This window comes from Pyrus communis, chromosome 6, assembly GCF_041283825.1.
Source record: "Pyrus communis isolate YQ-2024b chromosome 6, ASM4128382v1, whole genome shotgun sequence".
In the NCBI taxonomy this organism is placed as follows: Eukaryota; Viridiplantae; Streptophyta; class Magnoliopsida; order Rosales; family Rosaceae; genus Pyrus; species Pyrus communis.
The window spans coordinates 21,225,581-21,248,464 of record NC_142570.1 but is presented as its reverse complement, the minus strand read 5'-3'; the positions used below and the strand labels follow the sequence as shown (position 1 = coordinate 21,248,464).

The window sequence follows — 22,884 nt, the reverse complement described above, 5'->3', positions numbered from 1 at the left end:
TTGAGATATTTAATTGAGTTCAAAAAAATTAACGAATATTTTGTTCTATAAAAAATAATGAAATTTTATCATGATAATCAAATAGACAAATTGTTTCAAATTAAATTAAATTAAATTTTTGCATGGATGATCTATAAATTGAGACTTACAAAATAGACGGTTCAGATCATTGAAATTCGTGATGAAATTAACATTCAATCTTCTCATCTTGAAAAAATCCAAATACTTCATATTCTGAACTTTTCAATCTGTAAATATCTACCAAAGCATGTTCTTCAACATTCACTTCAAAGTTAGCAACTGTTTGGATAGGAATCATCAAAACACCATTCTCTGAATACTCAAGCATAAATTGGTGGGGAGTTCCAATCAACCACTCTTCAACCATTTGACATTCAAATAAATGAATAATCTCACCCATGATCTTCATACGCAGCGAAAAACCTGCTTTGATGCCACTTAACGTAGGGAAAAACCCAAGGAGTCTCGGGTGATGAGGGATGATAACCTGGGAATCGCTCAACCAGGGAAACATATTCGGTCACATCTCTACGGGAATACAACTTGGGAATCACTCAACCAGGGGCAACGGAAGCACTCACGTTGCTAATCGTAGATTCACTCGACACGACCAAGTCTAACAATTGATTTAAGAAAAGAGAAAATCACTCTTCTTTGATTAACTTTAATTCACTAATTCACTTTCTTAAGGATACAGTTGGTGCCCTTTAAATAGGGAGATTACAAAGCATTGGTAGAGTAAATATTTAATAGTAGGATAGTTACTAGGAAACTCAATTAAAAGAGAATGTGACAAAGGTTTTGAGAAATGAAAAGTCACTAAAGCCTTAAATATATTTGCTCCCCATTCACTGCATCAGAGAATCAACAAGCACAACAAATACATGTGCCGGTCATCCACATTAAAGCCGAAGACCACTAGCCACATGACAATCCTCGTGGTCCAGTTTCATTCAAGATCAAGCCTCAACGGTTCTTGAAGAAATCACAAGTCTAATTCAAGATCAAGTTTCCTCCACCCTTGAATCAAACTCGAGAGCTGAGAAATGAAGTAAATTCAAACCTTCGGATGAAACTAGAAAGCTCCCTAGCCAAAGTAAACAAGCTTGTTCTTCATCAAGCTCGTGCAGAATCCACAAGCATAACAAACATGTGCCGATTCATCCACCGCCAAAGTCAAAGATCATTCACCACTTGAAACTACTCGTGCTCTCGTTTCGTTCAAGATTGAGCCTCGATGGCCCTTGAAGAAACTTCCAGCTCAATTCAAGATCAAGCCTCGACGACCCTTGTATCGACATCTACGTTGAAGGACTTCAAAGTACAGTGGTCAAAGTACATCCACTATGCGAAGAGACTTCAAAACGCACTATCTACACGTGACAAAAACGTGCATACACTGCGCCTTAAAGTAGGGGCATTTGTAGACACTGAAATTTCGATGAAATAAATATTCATCAACACATTAAATTTTGACATACCAGGGATACGTAAAGTGCACCGTGAGTCTCACAAATTGTACGCATGGCACATGACTCATCAAAACCGAACAAGTCACTAAGGGCGTAATGCGACGACATTTGGTGAAAAATAGTTACAAATTATTTTTATTAACTTTTTAATTAATTTAATTTAAGTCAAACAAATTAATTGATGGAATCAAATCACTAACCAAGTCTCAAATCAAGTCCTAGTTCTTTCGTCAATTAATCAAGTCCACAATCAAGGCCAAGCTCAACCATAGCTAAGGCTTGGGGAGTCTATAAATACAAGGTCGAAAAGATTGAGAAAAATCAATCATTCACAACCACTAATGAAAGATGCCAACACATTTAGCGTGCAAAACAAAGTATGCGAATAAACCAAATGGATACAATGAAGCCCAACTTGCTATTGTTGGTCACGAAAGACCCCTTTCGATGGCTAACACAATAATGTGTGCATCACGAATATTTATTATTTTTTATTTATCTTGCACTTACGAGAATCAACCCCCACCGAAACAAGACTTTCCAGAAACTCAAGGATTCTAGAACGATGGCAGCCAAATAAACAGTGACGGCTGCCAATTATACAAACGGTGCTGCAACTTGAAAGTAAATAAGAGACGACGACATAAACATATACCAAACAACAATACAGGAGGCCACACAGCATTATGCTTGACAGGAAAGCAAACAAAGAAACGAGAAGAGGTAAAGAAAGGTAAATAAGGAGAGGAACTGGCGTGTAGCCTTAGACCAAGGCAAATCAAACGCCATAATATGCCTTGACGGTATAGCCAGGTCCAATGCTGGAGTAAATTTCTTGCTATATTGAGTATATTCCGTGGTATTCAATGGCTTATACTCTAGGGGGTGGTCCTCGTCTATAAGGTCCTTTGGTGTCTGTGTTTTGCCTACCCTGAATGAAAATAGTCCGCCCGAGTATCGAACATCATTCTCACTCCAAGTCACTAAATGTCTACAAGCTCATATTCTATCGTTGCTCCAAACCTAAGTCCAACAAAACCGCGCAAACATTCCCACTAAGAAATATATTATTGTACATTTTCCAATACAAAATATTGACATTTTGATTACAAAATATATCATTTCAAATGTTCTACACCTTTAGAAATTAAAGAAGAGAATGGTTTGAATGTGTTAATTGTGAGAAATAATCATGTACAATCCTACTACAACAAGGAAAGAATAATTAATTACAAGCAATCTATCACCTAAACTAGGAAACCCAAAATTATAGGATTCCCAAAATTAAAGGAAATATTATACAAGTCAACCTCCACATATATGTCACACATGCCCAACTTGTCCAAAAACATTGAAAACTTGTCGCTAGAACCGACCTTTGTAAGTATATCTGCCACTTGATCCTCGATCCTAATCGGAGGAAATTCAATTACTTTTCCTTCCAATTTTTTTTTTTTTAATGAAGATCCTATCAACCTCCACATACTTAGTCCTATCATGTTGTACCGGATTATGAGCGATATCCCTTGCAGCTTTGTTGTCACAAAATAACTTCGAGCTTGTTTGGATGTGTTTTAAAAATGACTGAAAGCGCTTTTGATAAAAAAAATATTTTTGGAACTAATACTTGATAAAAATGCAAGCAAATTCTGGAAAAGCACTTTACATGCTTTTGGAACCAAAAAACATTTCTCTAAAAGCGCTTTTAATCATTTTAAAAGCACATCCAAATGAGCCCTTCATTGGCTGACTATGGTTAACCCCCAAATCTTGTAATAGAAACTTCAGCCATAAGAGTTCACAAATACCAAGAACAACTATTACAAAAAAAAACAGTTTGCGCAACGTCGGTAACTTCATCACACAAAGTCAAAAAATATTGCCTGAAAATTAGCCCAACGACATCTTCGTCACACACAAACCGTCGCACAAAGGTTGTAAAAGCAGGGTTTGCACGACGAAGGCGTAACCTAGATCGTGCAAAGACCTTTTGCGCGATGACAATACCTACGTCGCGCAAAAGATCTTTGTGTGACAACAATTCATGAGTCGCACAAAAGGTCTTTGCGCGATGACAATACATACGTCGCACAAAAATTTTCGCGTGACACATCTTGCTCTCGTTGTTGCGCAAAGATAGGTGCACGACGCAGGTATTGTTGTCGTTTCGCAAACCCTTTTTTTTTTCTTTTTTTTTTTTTAACAAAATATTTTGTATAAATATTTTTATTAAATTATAAACAATAATTATTAAACAAAGAAAAAGTATTTAATTATAAAATATATAAAAATGTACATACAAGCTGTCCGAACAAAAAAGCAAAAACAACAAGTAGTCGTCTGGGTTTTATTCATCACACTACTATGCCAGCTTCATGATGAGCTCCTTAAGGACGAAACATTTGCCAATGGGATGGCTCACGATACAATGATATTTGCAATACTTAGGATCGTTAACGCGATTCATCTCTTCGGGACACTTGTATTTAGGCAGCTTAATCATTTTCTTCTCTAGCACGTCGTCTAGCATTGCGACCACGTCAGAGTCCAAAAAAAGGTATGTCTTCTACTCCAACTTCTTCAAGATGTTTTTGTACCTATCTTGGGTGTCAGAAAGCTTACTTCTTTTTATCTCATTTGCTTTATTCTTGGAGGAGATCTTGACGAGCGTAGGGGAGGTCTTGATGGGGGTAGTAGTGTTGACAGCAAAGTTTCCTTGGTGGGCTTCTTCCCAATCTTGTCTACCTTCGGAACGAACACTTTGTCCTTCTTGAAGTCAATGATTCGCTCCTTTTTCCCATGGTTGGCGATACTCAACTCCATGTCGTGGGAACGAGTTGCCAGTTCCCCAAATGTCCTTGCCTTTATGCCTTAGAGGATGTAGAATAACCCTTAATGCATGCCTTGAACGCACATTTCAATGGTGGAGGTTTCAGAAAGCCGATCCTTGCAATCCAAACTTAATGAACGTTATCTGTTGATTTAGTCGACAACAAGTTCATCATTCCATTACTTCGTACTCATCAATTCCAGCATGCTTACAGTGCGACGAGTGCTATATAAGCGATTGAGAAATTCCTTTTCAAGTTAGTCTCAGCTGTTTATGGATTCGGGCTCAAGGTCAATGTACCAGTCAAAGGCATTACCTTTCAACGAGCGCACAAATTGCTTGACGAGGTAGTCTTCATTCATCCCAGCATTGTTGCAAGTTTGAATGAAATGGGCAATATATTATTTAGGATTGCCATTTCCATTGAATTGCATGAACTTTGGCGGCTGATAACCCCTTAGCCTCCTCAAGGCGTCAATCTTCTTGAAGTAGGGCTTTGAGTACAGCACGGAGTCACCTAAGCTTCCTTCGAACTGCGCATTAATGGTGCTAGTGATCATCTGCTAGATAAAGAGAGATCCCACGAGTGTTGTTGCTTGGTCCAACTTCTCCTTCGCTTTCTCCACCAGGGGTTCTTCCTTTTCGTCAGTTTCCTCCTTTGGTGGATCAACCTTCAGGTCAGCTTTGTCGTCATGTTGCGTCTCCAAATGGTTGACGAGCGTAGCAATTTGGAAGTCTTTCTCTTCCACGGTGCTTGTCAGCTTTACAATTGCTTCACTCAATTAAGTCAGCTGCTCCTCGATGGAAGTCGCGCTAGTAGTCATGACTTGCATGGCTACGGGACACGAGCTGCTTGAGTTGGCATCAGAAGTCAAAGACTCAGAGTACTTCCTCGAACTTTCTTCCCTTGGTGCCATCAGCGAGGCCAAGGTGATCACAGGTTTGTGCCTCAGGTGCTCTTTTTCCTTCGGCAGAGTTGATGGAAGGGTGGAAGGCACGACAGAAAGAGTTATTGCCATGTTTCGGGTTGTGACGCCCAAAGTGCCACCACTTACAGTAAGGATGCCCTTGTTCTTTGCGTTGGTAGCAGGAATAGCTTGATCTTTTCTTGATGCTGTTTGTGCTTTTTACGGATTTGAAGACAGAGATAAGAGGTAGAGATGTCCCACTGGGCATGCCAATTTTGTAAAAACGAAAATTCTATATCGAATGAAACGAGGACACGTGTATAAAGTAAATTTGTATTGATTTGAATTTGTAGGTTACAATCTCTATTTACAAATTTCCTCTTATTCAGTCTTTAAATTTGATGTAGATGCGTGGTTGTTGATCCAATGATCGCGATGATTTGATCTCGAACAAACAGTTGAACGATTGCTTCAAGTTTCGAGCTTGAAACGACACGTGGGTGGTATTCACCTCAGGTTTAAAGCTGCGGCAAAGGTAGAGTTGATGTAGGATTTCATTGATTCAAGGATCTTAGCGACTTGATCTTGAAACGAACGTTGCTACAAGTTTATAAGCTTGCAACAAAGTCTTGAAGGAATTGGCACAAGTGCTTGTTAATTCTTCAAGGAAGTGCTTCGGCTTTGGTCAAATGTTCTTCGAATAGAACTTTGGCAGTGTATCAATCTTTAAAGGTTTGGCAGAGGTTATTCTGTGTAGAGATTTTTCGACCCTTATCCTTGTGAGAGGACCTTGTATTTATAAGCTTCTCAAGGCTTACCTTTGGATGGATTTGGCTTTGATTTATGTCCTAATTCATCCAAGGGAGAATATAGGCATGTTTTGTGTCTTAATTCCCTTGCTTGGCCAAATTTAAAAGCCCTTGTTGCCTATTTTGTGAGCAATCTTCAATTCTTGCTTGCTTTATAAAGATGCTTTAACTTTCTTCCCGGTTTTAGGATCAATTTGGAACCATTTGCTGAATTTAAGGGAGATTTCTCCCCTTTGTCGAATTTTGAGAATGTTTTATACTTCCCTTTCTTGATTTGTGCCACACGTCATTGATGACTTGTCCATTTGTCATGAGTCGTATGCCACGTGGAGCTTTGCGATGCATCCTTTGTATGCAACGAAATTTACATGTCTACAAATGCCCCCACTTCAAGGCACGTTGTAGGCATGTGTTTATGACATGTAGAAAACGTGTTTTGAAGTCTTGCAATGTGAACGTCCTAACTCAATGGTCATCAAGACTTGGTCTTGAATTAGTTTGCTTTTTCAAGGGCCGTAAAGGCGTATTTCTTGAATCATGACGATGAATTTTGTCAAGGGCCGTTGAGGCGTGTTTCTTGATCGAATCTTTTCTTCAAGGGTCGTTAAGGCTTGGTCTTGAATTAAAGTGGTAAATTTCGTCAAGAGCCATCGAGGTGTATTTCTTGAACAAAACATTTCTTAAAGGGCCGCTGAAGCTTGATCTTGAAAGAAATGACATTTTTCTTCAATGGTCGTTTGAAGCTTGATCTTGAAAGAAATAACATTTTTTCTTCAATGGCGGTAGAGATTTGATCTTGAAAGAAATGACATTGTTTCTTCTAAGGCCGTAGAGGCTTGATCTTGAAAGAAATTTTTGAAAATGGATAAATCGATTCATACGTCTTGTGCATATGAATTTTCCATAATTGTGACAAAATACATGTGGCGCATTTTGAATTTTCTTCATGTGGTTGCAGGAAAAAATGTTTTCCTTCCTTCGACAGGAATCCCCTTCAATTTTGGTAACGAAGGTGACTTCCTTCAAAGTGTTGGAAAGTTTTTGTGATTTCCTTCAAGGTTTTGGAAATATGTGATGTTTATCACCCGAGTAGGATGTGCATTTGCACTTTTCCTATTTTATTTTCTTTCCTGTGGCAAGGAGGACAATTTTTCTTTCCCTTTTTGATGCCCACGGCAAGGGGAAATTTTTTCTTTCCTCTTTTCTTTCCCTACGACAAGGAAGGGGATTTTGTTTCTTGTTTTGAATTTCCCACAGCAAGGAGGAGTACTTTTTGCTTCCTCTTGTGATTTCCCACGGCAAGGGAGGGATTTTTTTTTTTTATTATTTTATTTTGATTTCCATAGCAAGAAAGGATCTTTCTTTCCTTTTTTTGATTTCTTACAACAAGGAGGAGTATTTTTCTTACCCTGTTGATTCCCCATGACGAAGAGGTATTTCTCCTTTCCTTTTTCTTGGTTTTGGGAAACATGTCATCTGTTTTGCACACCCAATTTGAGGTTGATTTCTCTTCTGGAAAATTCTGTAAAAATATGGGAAACGTACCTTTATCCCTTATCTTTCTAGGCATATATCGCATGCCACTAGGAAAAATCGGGAAGGCCTTCAGCTTTGCATTTTCCTACAATTGCGCAATCCTGACGGGAAAGCAACTTCTGCGAGAATGATTTTAAAAATTGGTACGTTTGGCTTTAGGAAAAATTATGAAATTTAGACACAATGATCCTCAGCCACTTAGCTTCCTTCTCCAATTGGCCTTGCATCAAAACTCTTTCGGAAAGTTAAATTATTACCAAAAACATCCTGCCTGCGCAGATTGACTGAAACTTGCCAATTTTTTTTGCTTGGAATTTGCTCCCTTCTTTTGGTGTGAATGTGCTTCCTTGTTTTGACTTTCCTTTTGCTATTTGGGTATGCATTTCCCTTATAGCATTAGTAAGCAATTGACCCATATTTATAGAACAATTGGGTGTGAAGCTTTTGTCGTGAGTTTGCTGATGTTGCCGCGCCCTTCTTGCCGCTTGGAGCTTGTTGCAGTGCATCACTTTTACCGTGTGGGGTAGTGCAAAAAACTGCAATATTTTTATGCCATGTAGTGACTTTTGGTCATAACTTTCGTCGGTGGTGACATTGTCGTGTCTCTTGCCGCTGCTTGGAGCTTGTTGCAATGCATCACTTTTACCGTGTGGGGTTGTGCAAAAGACTGCAGCGTTTTTACAATGTGTAATGCTTTTGGTTACAGCTTTCCTCGGGACGTTGTCGTGCAGTGCAAGAAACTGCTTGCGTAATCGTTGCAGGATTGCGTAGTGCGATTACGTGGCATTTTGGTTTTCTTTGCTACTGTAGCGTGCCGTGAAGGAACATCTTGTAGCTACCTTCTTTGTCGTGTTTGATTAAGCTTCGTGGTTGATTTCTTTCTGTTGTTGTGATGTTGTCATCGTCATTCTTCAACATTCACGAGGTTTGTCTCGCATGTCTTTTGCTTTAGTGAAACGTTTTTTTTTTTTTTTTTTTTTTTTTTTTGGCTTTCTTTGCCGCCCTACTTTTGTACTTATGTTGCTTTGTGTATTTTGTTGCAACCATGGTATTGTTCAAGTGTTGTAAGAATAATACCATCACCATTCTTGTGAAGGAAAATGATCCGCAAGTTAGGGGAAGACGTTGAAGCTTTGCGTGCCGTTAACTGGCCCTAAGGCGCTTGTTCTTCCTGCCAAGTCGTGGTCTTCTGAAGTGTCTTGGGAGGTGACAGCTTTCAATTGATCAACTACGAAGAAGAAGGCGTGTACATTGAAGATTCTTATCTAGAATCTTTCACACCACGCTCGTGACAATTCACCGGCTTCGTTTAAGCTTCTTAACGATCACATCCGCAGCGGAGCTATTACTTGGAATAGCACAGTTTGTGCTCTAGCGGGTCAGGAGTGTTGAGTGTCGCCTTTTAAGCTCGTGCAAACAAGAAGCGTAGCATGTCATTTGGTGCCGTTTGCAGTTTAGACTTATGCAGGCGAAGAATGTTGCGTCGTTTGCAGTTTATGCTCATGCAGGCGAGGAGCATTGTGGCGCTTAGGGGTAGTAACGCTTTAAGAATCTGCCATTGATGGGGCCAATCTTCAAGCCGTCTTCCATCATGATTAAGTAGGTGTCGTTGATGTAGACCTCTTGAATTACATAAGGTCCATCTCACTTTGATGTGAACTTGCTTTTTGTCTTATGAGTTGTGATGATGGGCCTTCATAATGCCAAGACAAGATCTCCAATTTGGAAAGACCTTAGGCGAACCTTCTTGTTGGTTGAACGCGTTGGATAACCGTGCTTGGTAACATTTCAAGTGTTGTTAAGCTTCAAGCCTTCTTTCATCGAGTGCTTCCAACTCTTGAAGTCACAGCTTTGCATTTTCCTCTTCAGTCAAGCTTTCTTGTATAACCATCCTTAGTGAGAGGATTTGACTTTCGAGTGGCAGAACAGCTTCCACACCATATACGAGAGAATGAGGCGTAAGTTGGGTAGGAGTCCTATGTGTCATCCTATATGTCCAAAGTGCTTCGCTTATTTTTTCGTGCCAGTCTTTCTTTGTTCAGCCGATCACCTTCTTCAGGAAGTTGCACAGCGTTTTGTTGAATGCTTATGCAAGATCGTTGGCCAGAGCAAGATACATAGAAGACTTATGCTGCTTGAACTTGTACTTCTCACAGAGCTCGTTCATGAGTTGGTTGGAGAATTGTTTTCCATTGTCAATGACGATGTAGCAAGGCACATCATATTGGTAGATGATATGCTCCTTGATGAAGCGGACGACAGTTTCCTTCTTGACTTCCTTTAGAGGTACAGCTTCAGCCCATTTGGATAAGTAATCCGTTGTGGCTAGGATGTAAGCCTCTCCGACAAATGATTTTAGTGTGATTGGTCCCACGATGTCCAATCCCCGCACATCAAATGGCCATGAAGCAACTGTAGGGTGTAATGGCTCAGACGGTTGATGTATGAAGTTAGCATGGAACTGGCAGGCTTGGTACCTTTTGGCGTGCTCTAGGCAATCCTTCACCATGCTTGGCTAGTAATAGCCTATTCTTTTAAGCTGGAAGTGTAGCTTTGGTCCAAATTAATGTGTTTCACATACACCTGAGTGTGCTTCTTCCATGGCTTGATTGGCCTCTTCCTCACCTAGGCATCTTAAAAGTACTCATTCGAAAAAGCGTTGGTAAAATGTTTCTTTGTAGTAGAGGAACGAGGCGTTTGTCGACATATTTCAAAGTGGTGTCTAGGATCGTCTGGAAGCTTTCCATGCTCCAAGTAGTCGATCACCGAATGTCTCCACTCTTCAGTGTCGACTGTAAGTACTGAGATGACATTTGTATCATCTAGTAACGTTTCAGTGATGAGCGGGATCACCCATCTTCAGCAAACGGGCACGTCTGCAGCTTCGTCTTCTCCTAACGCCATACTTGAGGCTAAGTTAGCAAGAGTGTCTACCATTTCATTTTCTTTTCTTGGCACATGTTCTAGCAACACGGCCTCGAACTTTCGTAGTAGTTGAGTTGTTAGTCGAAAGTACGGGACGAGATCATCTTTCCTCACTTCATATTCAGTCAAAAGTTGATTGATTATGAGCTTAGAGTCGCTATACATTTCTAGGGTTATGATTTCCATGTCGATTGCCATTTGGAGTCCAATAATTAACGCTTGGTACTTAACGACGTTGTTGGAGCATAGCTCGCTTAGTCGGAAGGAAGAAGGTAGTATTTGTCATTGTGGTGACATGAATACTACTCCTGCCCCTGCTCCGTCTTCTCATGCAGATCCGTCGAAGAACATTGTCGATGTCGGGAAAATGTCGACATAGAACACCTTCTCATCAAGCAAGTTGTCTGAGATTTTCCAATCGGCTGGGATTGGATGATCGGCAAGGGAGTCTGCTAGCACTTGTCCCTTGACGACTTTAGCTGGAACATAGATAATCTCATATTGATTGAGAAGTGACACCCATTTCGCTAGTCACCCTGTCAAAACTAGCTTGGACATGACGTATTTGACCGGTCAACTTTGGCAACCAAATGGATGGTGTAAGCATGCATGTAATGTCTAAGCTTTTAGATGGTAAAGACTAAGGCAAAGCACATTTTCTCGATTGGTAAGTAGTTGAGCTCGACACCAATGAAGGTTCTACTTAGGTAGTAAAGTGCTCTTTCCTTTTGGTCTTCATTTTCTTGTGCTAAGAATGCTCCAATGGAACCTTCTTGTGCAGCAATGTATAGGATCAGCGGTTTTTCAGGCATGGGAGCTCCTAAGACAGATGGGCTTGCCAGGGACCTTTTTATACTTTCAAATGCCTTGCGGCAAACGTCATCCCATATGAATGGAGCGTATTTCTTCATGAGTTAACTAAAGGGTTTACAACGTCTAGCAAGGTTGAAGATAAAGGGCCTAATAAAGGCTAGCCATCCTTGAAGCTTTTCAGCTCATGTAAATTCATTGGCTCAAGCATGCTTTGAATGGCATTGATCTTTGATTGGTCCACTTCAATGCCATAGTGCTTGACAATGAAGACAAGGAACTTCCCAAAAATGACACTAAATGCACAATTCAACGGGTTCATTTTAAGGTTTTAGTGCCGTAGTTTGTTGAACACCATTCGTAAATCCTTCAAGTAATCGAATCTCTTCTTGGTCTTGACAACTACATCGTTTACGTAACATTTTACGTTTTTTGTACAGCATGTCGTTGAAGATCCTCTGCATTGAGCGTTGATATGCAGCTCCAGCGTTCTTCAAGCCAAATGGCATTACCTTGTAACAGTAGATACCTTTTCAAACACAGAAGGCTGTTAATTCCTCATCTTCGGGAGCCATGCGAATTTGATTGTACCCAGAAAAGTTGTCCACCAATGATAGCGCCTCATAGCTAATGGTTGTGTCCACCATGATTTCGATGATTGGCAAAGGAAACTTGTCCTTTAGGCAAGCATCATTGAGGTCGCGGAAATCTACACAAACACGTATTTGTCCAGATTTCTTAAGGACAATGACGATGTTAGAGATCCATTTTGGATATTGCACATTTCGAATTAAGCTTACTTCAATCAACTTGTCAACCTTAGCATCAATTTGTGGGATGAGCTCAGATCGATAGCATCTTTTGAGTTTGCTTTATTGGTTGCGTTGTAGGCTTAACTATAAGACGATGCACGACAATGGTAGGCTCAAGGCCAAGCAAAGACGTCTTTGTATTCCAAAAGCAGTTGGTAATACTTATCGATCTTGTCTGCACTTAGTGATGCACATACGAAGATAGGCTTTGGTTCCTTGCTTGTACTTAAGTTGAGCTCCTTAAAATCATCAATTGTAGCTTGCCCCCCATCCTTGAGCTGTGGTGGTACAACAGTAACGTCCTCCTCGGGGATTTCATCTTCTGTCTTCAGTACCGTCCTTTTGGGCTTGTTAGCGTGAAGATTGGCCAGTGTGGATGATGGTACGCCTCCTTACCTTCAGTGATCCTTTTGTGTCCACCTCTAGGGTTGCTTGCCATTTCATCCTTGAAGAAATCGAGCTTCAAGCATCGTCTTTTTCTACTAAGTCGTTGAGCTTTTCTTCCTGCAACGTTGTCTTCCTGCTTTTAGAAGACTCCTTGGTTTCTTCAAATCTTCCCAAGGTCGACCGTTATGGAGGAGAACTAGCAATGTTGCTTTGTTTCTTGGGTTTTGACAACCATTCAAAAACAGAGTTTTTGGGTGTTGGTGTGTTAAGCCTTTTGAAGACAAAAGTTCATTCTTTCTTATCGACATTGTGTATTGGCTTTGCTTGTTCCAATTACAAACGGGGATTGCCCATTCTTTCTTCTCAACATTGGGATGTATCGGAAGACGGGTTTGTTTGGTCCTTTTAAGGGCATCACACTCCTTTTGATTGTTGTGAGCTTAGCAGGCTCATCGTCATCTTTGCTTGAAGATGGCACGGCTTCCCCTTCTTGTTTCTTGGGCACGGCTTTCCACTTTGTTTCTTAGGTGCAACTTTGCTTATGGATTTGATTTCTTTTGGAAGAGTTTCAGGCACCATTTCCTTATCCATGTAAAACTTGGCATTCGTTAAGTGTGATTCAGATTCAATGAACGGGTTGGTGTTGCCTTGTATCACCTTCACTCTTTCTCTATAAAACTTTAGGCATTGGTGCAGGGTAGACAACACTACCCCATTCTCGTGGATCCAAGGCCTTCCTAAAAGCAAGCTGTAGGAAGTTCTCACATCAATCACGTGGAATAACGTGCTTGATTTGAGTTCGCCAATGGCCATCTCCACGTCAACCATGCCCATCGCTCTTTGTCCTCCTTGGTTAAAACATTGGATTAAGAGGCAACTCTGGAATAGTTCATCCACCTTGATGCCGATTGTCGTCATTGTTGACTTTAGCATGATATTTATGGTTGATCTTCTATCCACAAGCATGCGATTGATTTTGTGTTCCCTTACATACCCAAAGACGAAAAGATGACAGTTGTAAGGCTTTAATTCTAGCAGCAGGTCTTTGTCAGTGAAGTTGATTGCGTAATGGGTGGCACAGCATGTGGCATATTCATGTAGCCAAAGATTCAAGCTTTCATCATTGCTTTCTTGCACTTCATAGACATCGGGACTCACCAAGACCGCTATTAGTGCTCTTCGCATCTCTTTGGGCAATTGCAGCGCCTCCTCGATGCTAAAGTATAATGCCAAGCTTTCTTCAGGCGTAGGAGTTTTCTCTTCCTCGATGGCAAAAGCTTTGCCTTTTGACGACTCCTCTATCTCTACTTCAACCATATGACAAGCAACGGTAGTGCACTATTGGAAGAAATTCTTCGGGAAGTACTTGTACAAGGAGACGGGAATGCGCGGTTCTTACTCCATAAGTTCCCCGACATACGTCGGCTTAGCAACTCTTACATTTCTTTTATGCTTCCAATTGTTGCGACAGTGGTGTTCTCCTTTTTTCCACCATTGGCTTTACAGCTTGAGGTCTTGGCTTTCTTGTCTTTTCATAGGTCACCAGTGTCCATCCTTCTTCATCATTGGTAAGTGCATTTTGGTCATTTGCCCCCAACAATGGCTGTGTAGAAGGTGTCGTGCAGCTGAAGCAGGAATAAGAGTGGGCATGTGTCACTTGGAGAGGCACGGGATCGAATGATCCAAACACAATTGCAGTAGTGTGCGTTGCAACTGTGTCTTCAAGGTAAAGTTTAATTTGCCCTTGTTGTGCTAGCTTCATGATGAGCTCCTTAAGGAAGAAGCATTTGCCAACATGATGGCTCACGATACGATGGTATTTGTAATACCTAGGATCATTAACGTGATTCATCTTTTCGGGGTGTTTGCATTCAGGCAGCTCGATCACTTTCTTCTCTAGCAGGTCATATAACATTGTGGCAATGTCAAAGTTCGAAAAAAGGTAGGTCTTCTGCTCTAGCTCCTTCAAGGTGTTTTTGTACCTATCTTAGGTACGAGAAGGCACACTTCTTTTTATCTCATTCGCTTTGTTCTTAGAATAGATCTTAAGGGCGCAGGGGAGGTCTTGATGGGGGTAGTGTTGACGGCAAAAGCTTCCTTGGAGGGCTTCTTCCCAATCTTGTCAACCTTCGGAATGAACACCTTATCTTTCTTGAAGTCGGTGATTGGCTCATTTTTCCCATGGTTGGCGATACTCAACTCCATGTCATGAGAACAAGTCGCCAGTTCCTCAAATGTCCTTGGCTTTATGCATTTGAGGATGTAATGTAGCCCTCAGTGCATGCCTTAAACACACATCTCAATGGCAAAGGTTTCAAAAACCCGATCCTTCCAGACTTAATGAACACCATCTGTTGATGTAGTCGACGATAGGTTTATCATTCCATTACTTCATACTTGTCAATTCCAACATGCTTACGGTGCGACAAGGGATGTAAAAACAATTGAGGAATTCCTTTTCAAGTTGGTCCTAACTGTTGATGGATTCAAGCTTGAGGTCGGTGTACCAGTCAAAGGCATTACCTTTCAAAAAGCGCAGGAATTGCTTCACAAGGTAGTCTCCTTTTGTCCCAGCATTGTTGCAAGTTTCAATGAAATAAGCAATATGTTGTTTAGGATTGCCCTTTCCATCGACTTGCATGAACTTTGGCGACTAATAACCCCATATCATCCTCAAGGTGTCAATCTCTTTAAAGTAGGGCTTTGAGTACAGCACAGAGTCACACGAACTTCCTTCGTACTGCGCCTTAATGGTGCTAATGATCATCTGTTGCAGCTGCTGGATAGAGAGAGATATCATGAGTGTTATTGCTTGGTCTAGCTTTTCCTCTGCTTTCTCCACCAGAAGTTCTTCATTTTCGTGGTTTCCTCCTTTAGTGGATCAACCTTCAGGTCATCTTTGTCGTCGTGCTACGTCTCCAGACGGTTGACGAGCATACAATTTGCAAGTCCTCTTCCACGATCCTTGTCAGCCTTGCAATTACTTCACTAATTTAAGCCAGTTGCTCCTCGATGAAAGTCGCGCTAGTAGTCATGACTTGCATGGCTACAGGACATGAGCTGCTTGAGTTGGCATCAAAAGCTAAAGAATCAGAATACTTCCTCGAATTTCTTCCCTTGGCGCCCTTAGCGAGGCCAGGGTGATCACAGATTTGTGCCTTAGATGCTCTTGCTTCTTCGTCAGAGTTGATGGAAAGGTGGAAGGCACAACCGAGCAAGTTCTTGCCTTGCTTCGGGTTGTAACGCCCAAAGTGCCACCACTTGCGGTAAGGATGCCCTTGTTCTTTGCATTGGTAGCAAGAATAACTTGATCCTTTCTTGATGCCATTTGTGCTTTCTTGCAGATTTGTAGACAGAGATGTCCCACCAAACATGCCAAATTTGTAAACACGAGAATTCTGTATCGAATGAAACGAGAACACGTGTACAAAGTAAATTTGTATTGATTTGAATTTGTAGATTACGATCTTTGTTTGCAACTTTCCTCCAACTCAGTCTTCAAATTTAATGTAGATGCATGATTGTTGATCCAAAGGTCACGATGACTTGATCTCGAATGAACGGTTGAACAATTGCTTCAAGTTTTGATCTTGAAACGACCCGTGGATGGTCTTCACCTCAGGTTCAAAGCTGCAACAAAGGTAGAGTTGATGTAGGATTTCGTTGATTCAAGGGTCTTGGCGACTTGATCTTGAAACAAACATTGCTACAAGTTTATAAACTTGCAACAAAACCTTGAAGGAATCAACACGAGTGCTTGTTGATTCTTCAAGGAAATGCTTCGGCTTTGGTCGAGATGAAGCTTCGACTTTGGTCGAATGTTCTTCGAAAAGAGCTTTTGCCGCGTATTGATCTTCAAAGGTTTGTCAGAGGTTCTTCTGTGTTTTTCAACCCTTATACTTGTGGGAGGACCTTGTATTTATAAGCTTCTCAAGGCTTGCCTTTGGATGAATTTGGCTTTGATTTATGTCCTAATTCATCCATGGGAGAATTTAAGCATGTTTTGTGTCTTAATTCTCTTGTTTGGCCAAATTTAAGAGCCCTTGTTGCCTATTTTGTGAGTAATCTTTAATTCTTGCTTGTTTTATGAAGATGCTTTAACTTTCTTCCTGGTTTTAGGATCAATTTGGACCCTTTTGCCGAATTTTGGAAATGTTTTATACTTCCCTTGCTTGATTTGTGTCACATGTCATTGATGACTTGTCTATTTGTGACGAGTCATATGCCACATGGAGCTTTGCGATGCACTCTTTGTGTGCAACGAAATTTACATGTCTACAGTTATCACCAATTGCATCGAGATCAGAAATACTTCTTCTGCCAATAACACCTAGGCTAGCAGAAGGTTGATTGAATTGTAAAGGTTGCCCAAGAGAGAGATCAATATCTCGTGGTACTTGAGCAGGCTCTGGGGAAGAGCCAGAAACTCCAGCCTTCAAAAAATAAGTTCAGTAACAAAAATAAAGTCACATTCCACATCCATTGTTCCACAAATAAATTAACAAGAGTCCAAATAAGGTTTTTACTGCTAAATGTCAACTGGTCAGAATGCTATGTGAAATTGAGAGCGTTTAGGAATAAAGGTAGTTTGACACAACTTTTGTATGCCTATCCTTTTCTGTATTCGACTTGGGCAGGCAGTACAGAGAGTAGCCAACCTGTTCATTTTGCTCTGCCTTTACATCTTTTGAAAAGAAAAAAAAAAACTATAATGATAAAGATTTACTAACTGCTCTACACTAAAACAATTTTTCCGTAAGAACCAGTTAAAAATCGAATAGAAGAAGATAAAGAATATTGGCAACAAATCATAATATATACTAATCAAGAAAATATTCATACCAGAGAATCAATTGCATATGAGGCGCTCAAGTCATCTTCATTCATTAGATTCTTTATGAGTCCAGAATTAGGAGTAGAGTCTGCAGCACAATCATCAGGTATATTCTGTTGTTGTTGCTGGTCCTCAACTTTTGGATGACTTACATCTGCATCAAATGAAACAGATCATTCAGTTTCGATGATAATGCATCCTTGTTACACAGGGCTGATCAGTACAGTCCGCCACTATAAATTTGATCCCAAGTGTTTGGTAATGGTATGGTGTGGGTGTAGACAAGAAACTGCCACTCTTTATTGATCGTGAATTTTTCATTACAAAACAATTCCTATGTATTTTAGTGTTCTGTATTCAATTCAGTCTTTTCACTTCTTTGTGGAAACAATAAATAAAAGAGTCATGATAAGATAGCACAAATAAAGAAAAGGAAAATAGACACTGATGAGTTTTGAGAATTAAACTGCACATATAATCAAATGTCATCTATAATAACTCTTTTGCACCAAATAAGCATATCTTATTCAGTAATAAACGATGGATATTATTATTCATGATATTAACTAAAGCAATGCGCAAGGAATTGGATGATCAACAAAGTGCAGCTACAGAGATTATTGTGGGAAAAAAATATCAATCTGTTTCCATGAAAGTTTGATATGAATTACATTTGTCCACATTTCACTGAATCAGAAGGAACACAAACAGCTGATTCTACAAAAAGTAAAGTACCTGCTGCAAAAGTGGGTTTTGCTGTGCAGAAAATTGCTTATGATTTCCAGCAGCAAGAGGAGGCATGCCAAGCATGGTACTATGACCTTGTTGCTGCACTGAAGCATGAAACTTCCACGATCACTGAAAATGCATGCCAAATAGAAGCAACTACGAGCCCAAGAAGGAAACTTTTTAAATTAATAAGCAGAACCCACAAGTTTTTTACTGGAAAATTGAGGGGGATTCTCAGCAATTCACTCTCTAAACAAAGAAATTTGAAACCACAAAGTTAAAAAAATTCACAAACTCACAAATGGGTACCCTTAGTCACACTCTCCTCTGAACCAACATTTCCTGAAAGTACTGTTGCGAAGAATTTGAGGTTTTCTGTCTCTGAATCTCTGTCTGCGGAGGACGGAATTTACAGGGGAGTGTACCGAAACGGAGAGAGAGCAGAGGAGCGAAGAAGAAGGTTGTCGGAGGCGCCAGGAGTAGTCTCTGAAGGAAGAATGAGAACACCTAGCCTAGGGTTATACAAAACAACAAGTGCCCATTTTTTTCCAATCGGAAAAATTTTGAAAAAAAACCGCCCATTTTTTTCAATTAAACCGCCAAAATTTTAACAAATTGCACGACGCATATATAGATTATGACATCCCACTTATTGGATGTCATTATTAAAAGTAGGGTTAAATATTAGAAGAATAACAAGTGGTGTCTAGTGGTGATGGAGAAACAGCTCAGCTTGTGTCATTGCCTAGCTGTTATCTTCGGTCCTCCCTCTCACCTACTGTTTTCATCCATTGCTTTCGGCTCTTCTTGCTGCAAAAGCCAAAGCTGGATAATAGATTAAGTTTAGAGGGATTGCAGGTCATCATGATGTTGGCATTAGCTGCCATCTTCCCTCCTCTCTTCTTCTTGTTTCTTCTTCCATATATGCTGCATCTTGTAACTGTTTTATTCATGAAATATACATCAAAACGTCAACACCACTAAGGGTGTTTGTGCAATAATTCTAATATGATGACACGTGAGATGTATTTAAAGAGAAAAATTATTATAATAAATTGTTTGCATAACGATTCATTGTGGTGTGCGCAAGACATATTTAAAAAAAATATATTTAGTATAAAATTTATTATATATACAAAATAAATAAAATTTAAAGTTACTTAATAAATATATACATCATTCAATTTAACAAGTTTACATTAATCCTCATTCGAACTACAATTGAACAGTTATTTTAACTCCAATTTTGATAATTTTTAAAAACTACACTCCTTGATCCTATATGAATTCAATTTTCAATTTAAAATTTTTACACTAGTGGATACCACAAAATCTTTTGTTATACTTAATGAAAATATAAAATAAACTCTAATTGTTAAGTGAATCTATCGTTTTGATGGGATGCACATTCTATGAAACTAGTTTTAACAATCCAACTGTCAAACTTGTTTGTATATACTTCGAGATCCCATACGTCAAAAATCGTAAAAAAAAAAAAAAAAAAAACATTCAAAGATTATGTAACATGACAAAACTTTTCATCGGTTATAGACGAAAAATCACAATTTAACGATTATTTTAACTCCGATTTTGATGATTTTTTACATCTACACTCCTTGATTGTATATGAATACAATAAATGAATTCGATCTTGAATTTAAAATATTTACACTAGTGGATACCACAAAATCTTATATTATACTTAATGAAAGTATAAAATAAAACTCTAATTATTAGTGAATCTATTGTTTTGATGGGATACCCATTCTACGAAACTAGTTTCAACGATCCAACCGTCAAACTAAGAAATAACTTATGCAAAAAACCAAACGAAGCATGGCCAAGACAACGGTGCCACATCCATACATCTGACGCTTTATTATTCTCTACTGGAGTCTCATTCACTGACAGTGCTTGAGTGAGCAATCTCGAGCTACTGGAATTCAACTCGAGAAAATATAGCTTCCCTTGTCTAATACCATAACCAATCGTCTTCCATGTCCGGATGTCCTTAAATACACAAAAATAATAACAGTATCAAGTCTCATGGTATCAGAAAGAGAAACAGTGCCTTCTCCAAGAACTAGGGCGGCATCACCGTTAGCAACATTAACCTCAGTGTAGGTAGAGTTTTTTAGTGAGGAAATCTGTCCAGAATCACAAGTCATATGTTCAGTGGCTCCAGAATCAATTATCCATGTATTATTCATAACAGAAGTGGAAACATTAAGTGCCTTACCATTGGTACCTGCCATGGCAATCAGAGTTAATGCTTTGCTTGGTACATCCTCTGAATCATCCTTGGTTTCTGCAACAGAAGCTTGAGGTTTACTGAAGCAAGGGTCACGTGTTTTATCCCACTTCTTGGGATACCCAATCAGCTCAAAGCACCGGCTCTTAGAGTGTCCCGTCATCTCACAACGTGGACATTTACCCTGAGGATGATCACGACTTGATTGCCAAGTTCGTGGTTGCCTAGTCTTACTCTCGAACCCACCTCAGTTGATTCAGTTGGAGGAGTCACAAGCCTTGGCTACCGTTGCAGCCGGTTCTGAGCTTTGGCCCTCCATCTTCATAGCTTACTTGCGATCCGCTTCACGACAAACGTACGCATAAGCAGCCTGAAGTCTAAGTGGTGGGTTTTTGCGTAATATTTCTCCACGAACCTGATCAAACACATCATCAAGTCCACCACGAAACAAATACAACCATTGCTGCTCAGTTGTCTTTTGAAATATCAAGACATCATTTTCAAATGCCATAACCACTTTGTTAAAGTGGTCCAATTCCTGGAAAATCTCTGTCAATTTTCCAAAGTAGCTAGCCAACGGTCGCCCATTCGGCTTGAGACGTGAAGCTTTCTTATTCAACGAATAAATCTTGGCCTCATCATTCTCATCAAAATAGGCAGTCTTAAAAGTATCTCAGATCTCTTTAGAAGTTGACAATCGAATATACCGTTTCATGATTTTCGGCTTCAATGCCAACAAGAGCTAACTCTTAATTCTCTAATCTTCAGAGAACCAATCATCATATTTGGGATCATCTTCTGCAGGTGCCTTGATAGATCCATAAAGATATCCAATCTTTTTCCTTCCAGCGATATGAATTTGAATAAAATGAGCCCATAAATCGTAATTCTTCTCATCCAAAACATCCCAATGTTGAAGCTTGAATTATCCGGCTGAACCACAACCAGGGTAGTGGCGGGAACAAGTTGGTTATTCTCGACATACATCTTTCACGAGGGGTGATAGACTTGTGCAGCGGCCAAGACACTCAGGCAGCAACGACACACGTCGCTCGCTGTAGTTCGAGGCATAAACGGAAACAGCAACAACTTCTCGTTGCTCGTTGTTTGTCTAAGGTGCAGCAATGGTGCTAGGCACGAATCAGTAGCACAAACCCAATTTGGGTTCGAAAATTTTTCTTTCCTTTTTTACGACCCGACTCTGGTGCCAAGAAGAGAATGCTTTGAATGTGTTAATTGTATTCTTCTCATTCTGAGGTATATATAATCATGTACAATCCTACTACAATAAGGAAAGAATAATTACAACCAATCTATCACCTAAACTAGGAAACCCAAAATTATAGGAATCCCAAAATTAAAGGAAATATTATACAAGTCAACAATTAACAATAGTAATGATAATTTGATTACATACTTACGTATCACATAATTGTGTTTGTGGCATACCTGAACTCCATCACCTGCTAGAAATATGAAGGACGAAGGCAAAGGATCAAAACATATCCACTCATCCTTCTTTGAATTTATTTCCAGACCTTTGACATCATTTTGATAGAGTATGGTGGTAAAGTTTGTGTCTGTATGACCATGGATACCGCAGAGGATACTCAAATCAGTTCCAGTTTTCTCAGTTGGTTCACTGTATTTGCTAAATCGGCACGTGTGAATTGTTGATTGAAGGTGATCATTAAGGTACTCCTTTGCACCAAAGTTTTCAAACACCATTATCGTGACAGCATGATGTAGTTCTTCCATCTCTTTTATATACAAATCAGTAGTCTCACTGCCCAACAAAATTAAGAACAAATTAGTTGTGTAAATGTACGTAAAAAATTAACATTTCAGTGTTTATGGTGGAATTAAGTTGAGTAAATCATACCGAAATACACCATTTCCATTGGGCCAAAAATGATGTTCAAATATCTGAGTTTGTTCAGGATTTGTAGCACCAGCAATCCCCAAGCTTTCGTAAGCCGCGCCCTCAACTCCTTGGGTGGGGTAAGGCTTTTCATAAGAACTTTTCACTTTGATTTCAATTGGTAAATCAAACAACTCGTCCAACATATCGCAATGGCCACCACGAAGCTCCGAAGAAATTTTGTCGGGTAATATTGCCACAAAGCAGCCAAGCCCATCGAGTGCATGGCAAATGTCTTTGCGTATTGAGAGCCAAGAACTTGTCCCAGGCTTGAAGCAGTCTTCATTGGATAAATCTACTATTGCTAGTTTGACCATTGTTCAAGTATACTATATATGAAGAGGGTTTGAGGGTTCTAGGTTAGACTGCTAGATGTATGAACCTAACTAACCAAAATTACATTTATAGAGAAGCATGCATGTTATGTATTTTCTGATTACTTTTATAGACTATACCTATTTTTTAATTTTTTATTACAAGCGATTACTGCTTAGTTTAGAGATCAAATTGGCAGTTCACCCTATAATATATAATAACTACATCATTTTCAACAAAATAAAATAAAACTACAAAAAAATTTCATGTTACATTATTCTACATATTTACAGTAAAACTTGTCTACTAATTGTTGAGAATAAA

General features: G+C 39.6%; 1 long non-coding RNA gene and 1 pseudogene across 1 annotated transcript; both read right to left on the bottom strand.

Moving 5' to 3' along the window:
* Positions 1–2,271: 2,271 nt before the first annotated feature.
* On the bottom strand, positions 2,272–22,562 carry LOC137709937 (deoxypodophyllotoxin synthase-like; annotated as a pseudogene).
* LOC148696436 (uncharacterized) lies at positions 16,963–18,606 on the bottom strand. The gene is made up of 3 exons (XR_015963246.1): positions 18,373–18,606; positions 18,080–18,229; positions 16,963–17,498 (listed from the first exon to the last, which is right to left on the bottom strand). It is a non-coding gene; the product is annotated as an uncharacterized LOC148696436 (long non-coding RNA).
* Positions 22,563–22,884: the final 322 nt, after the last annotated feature.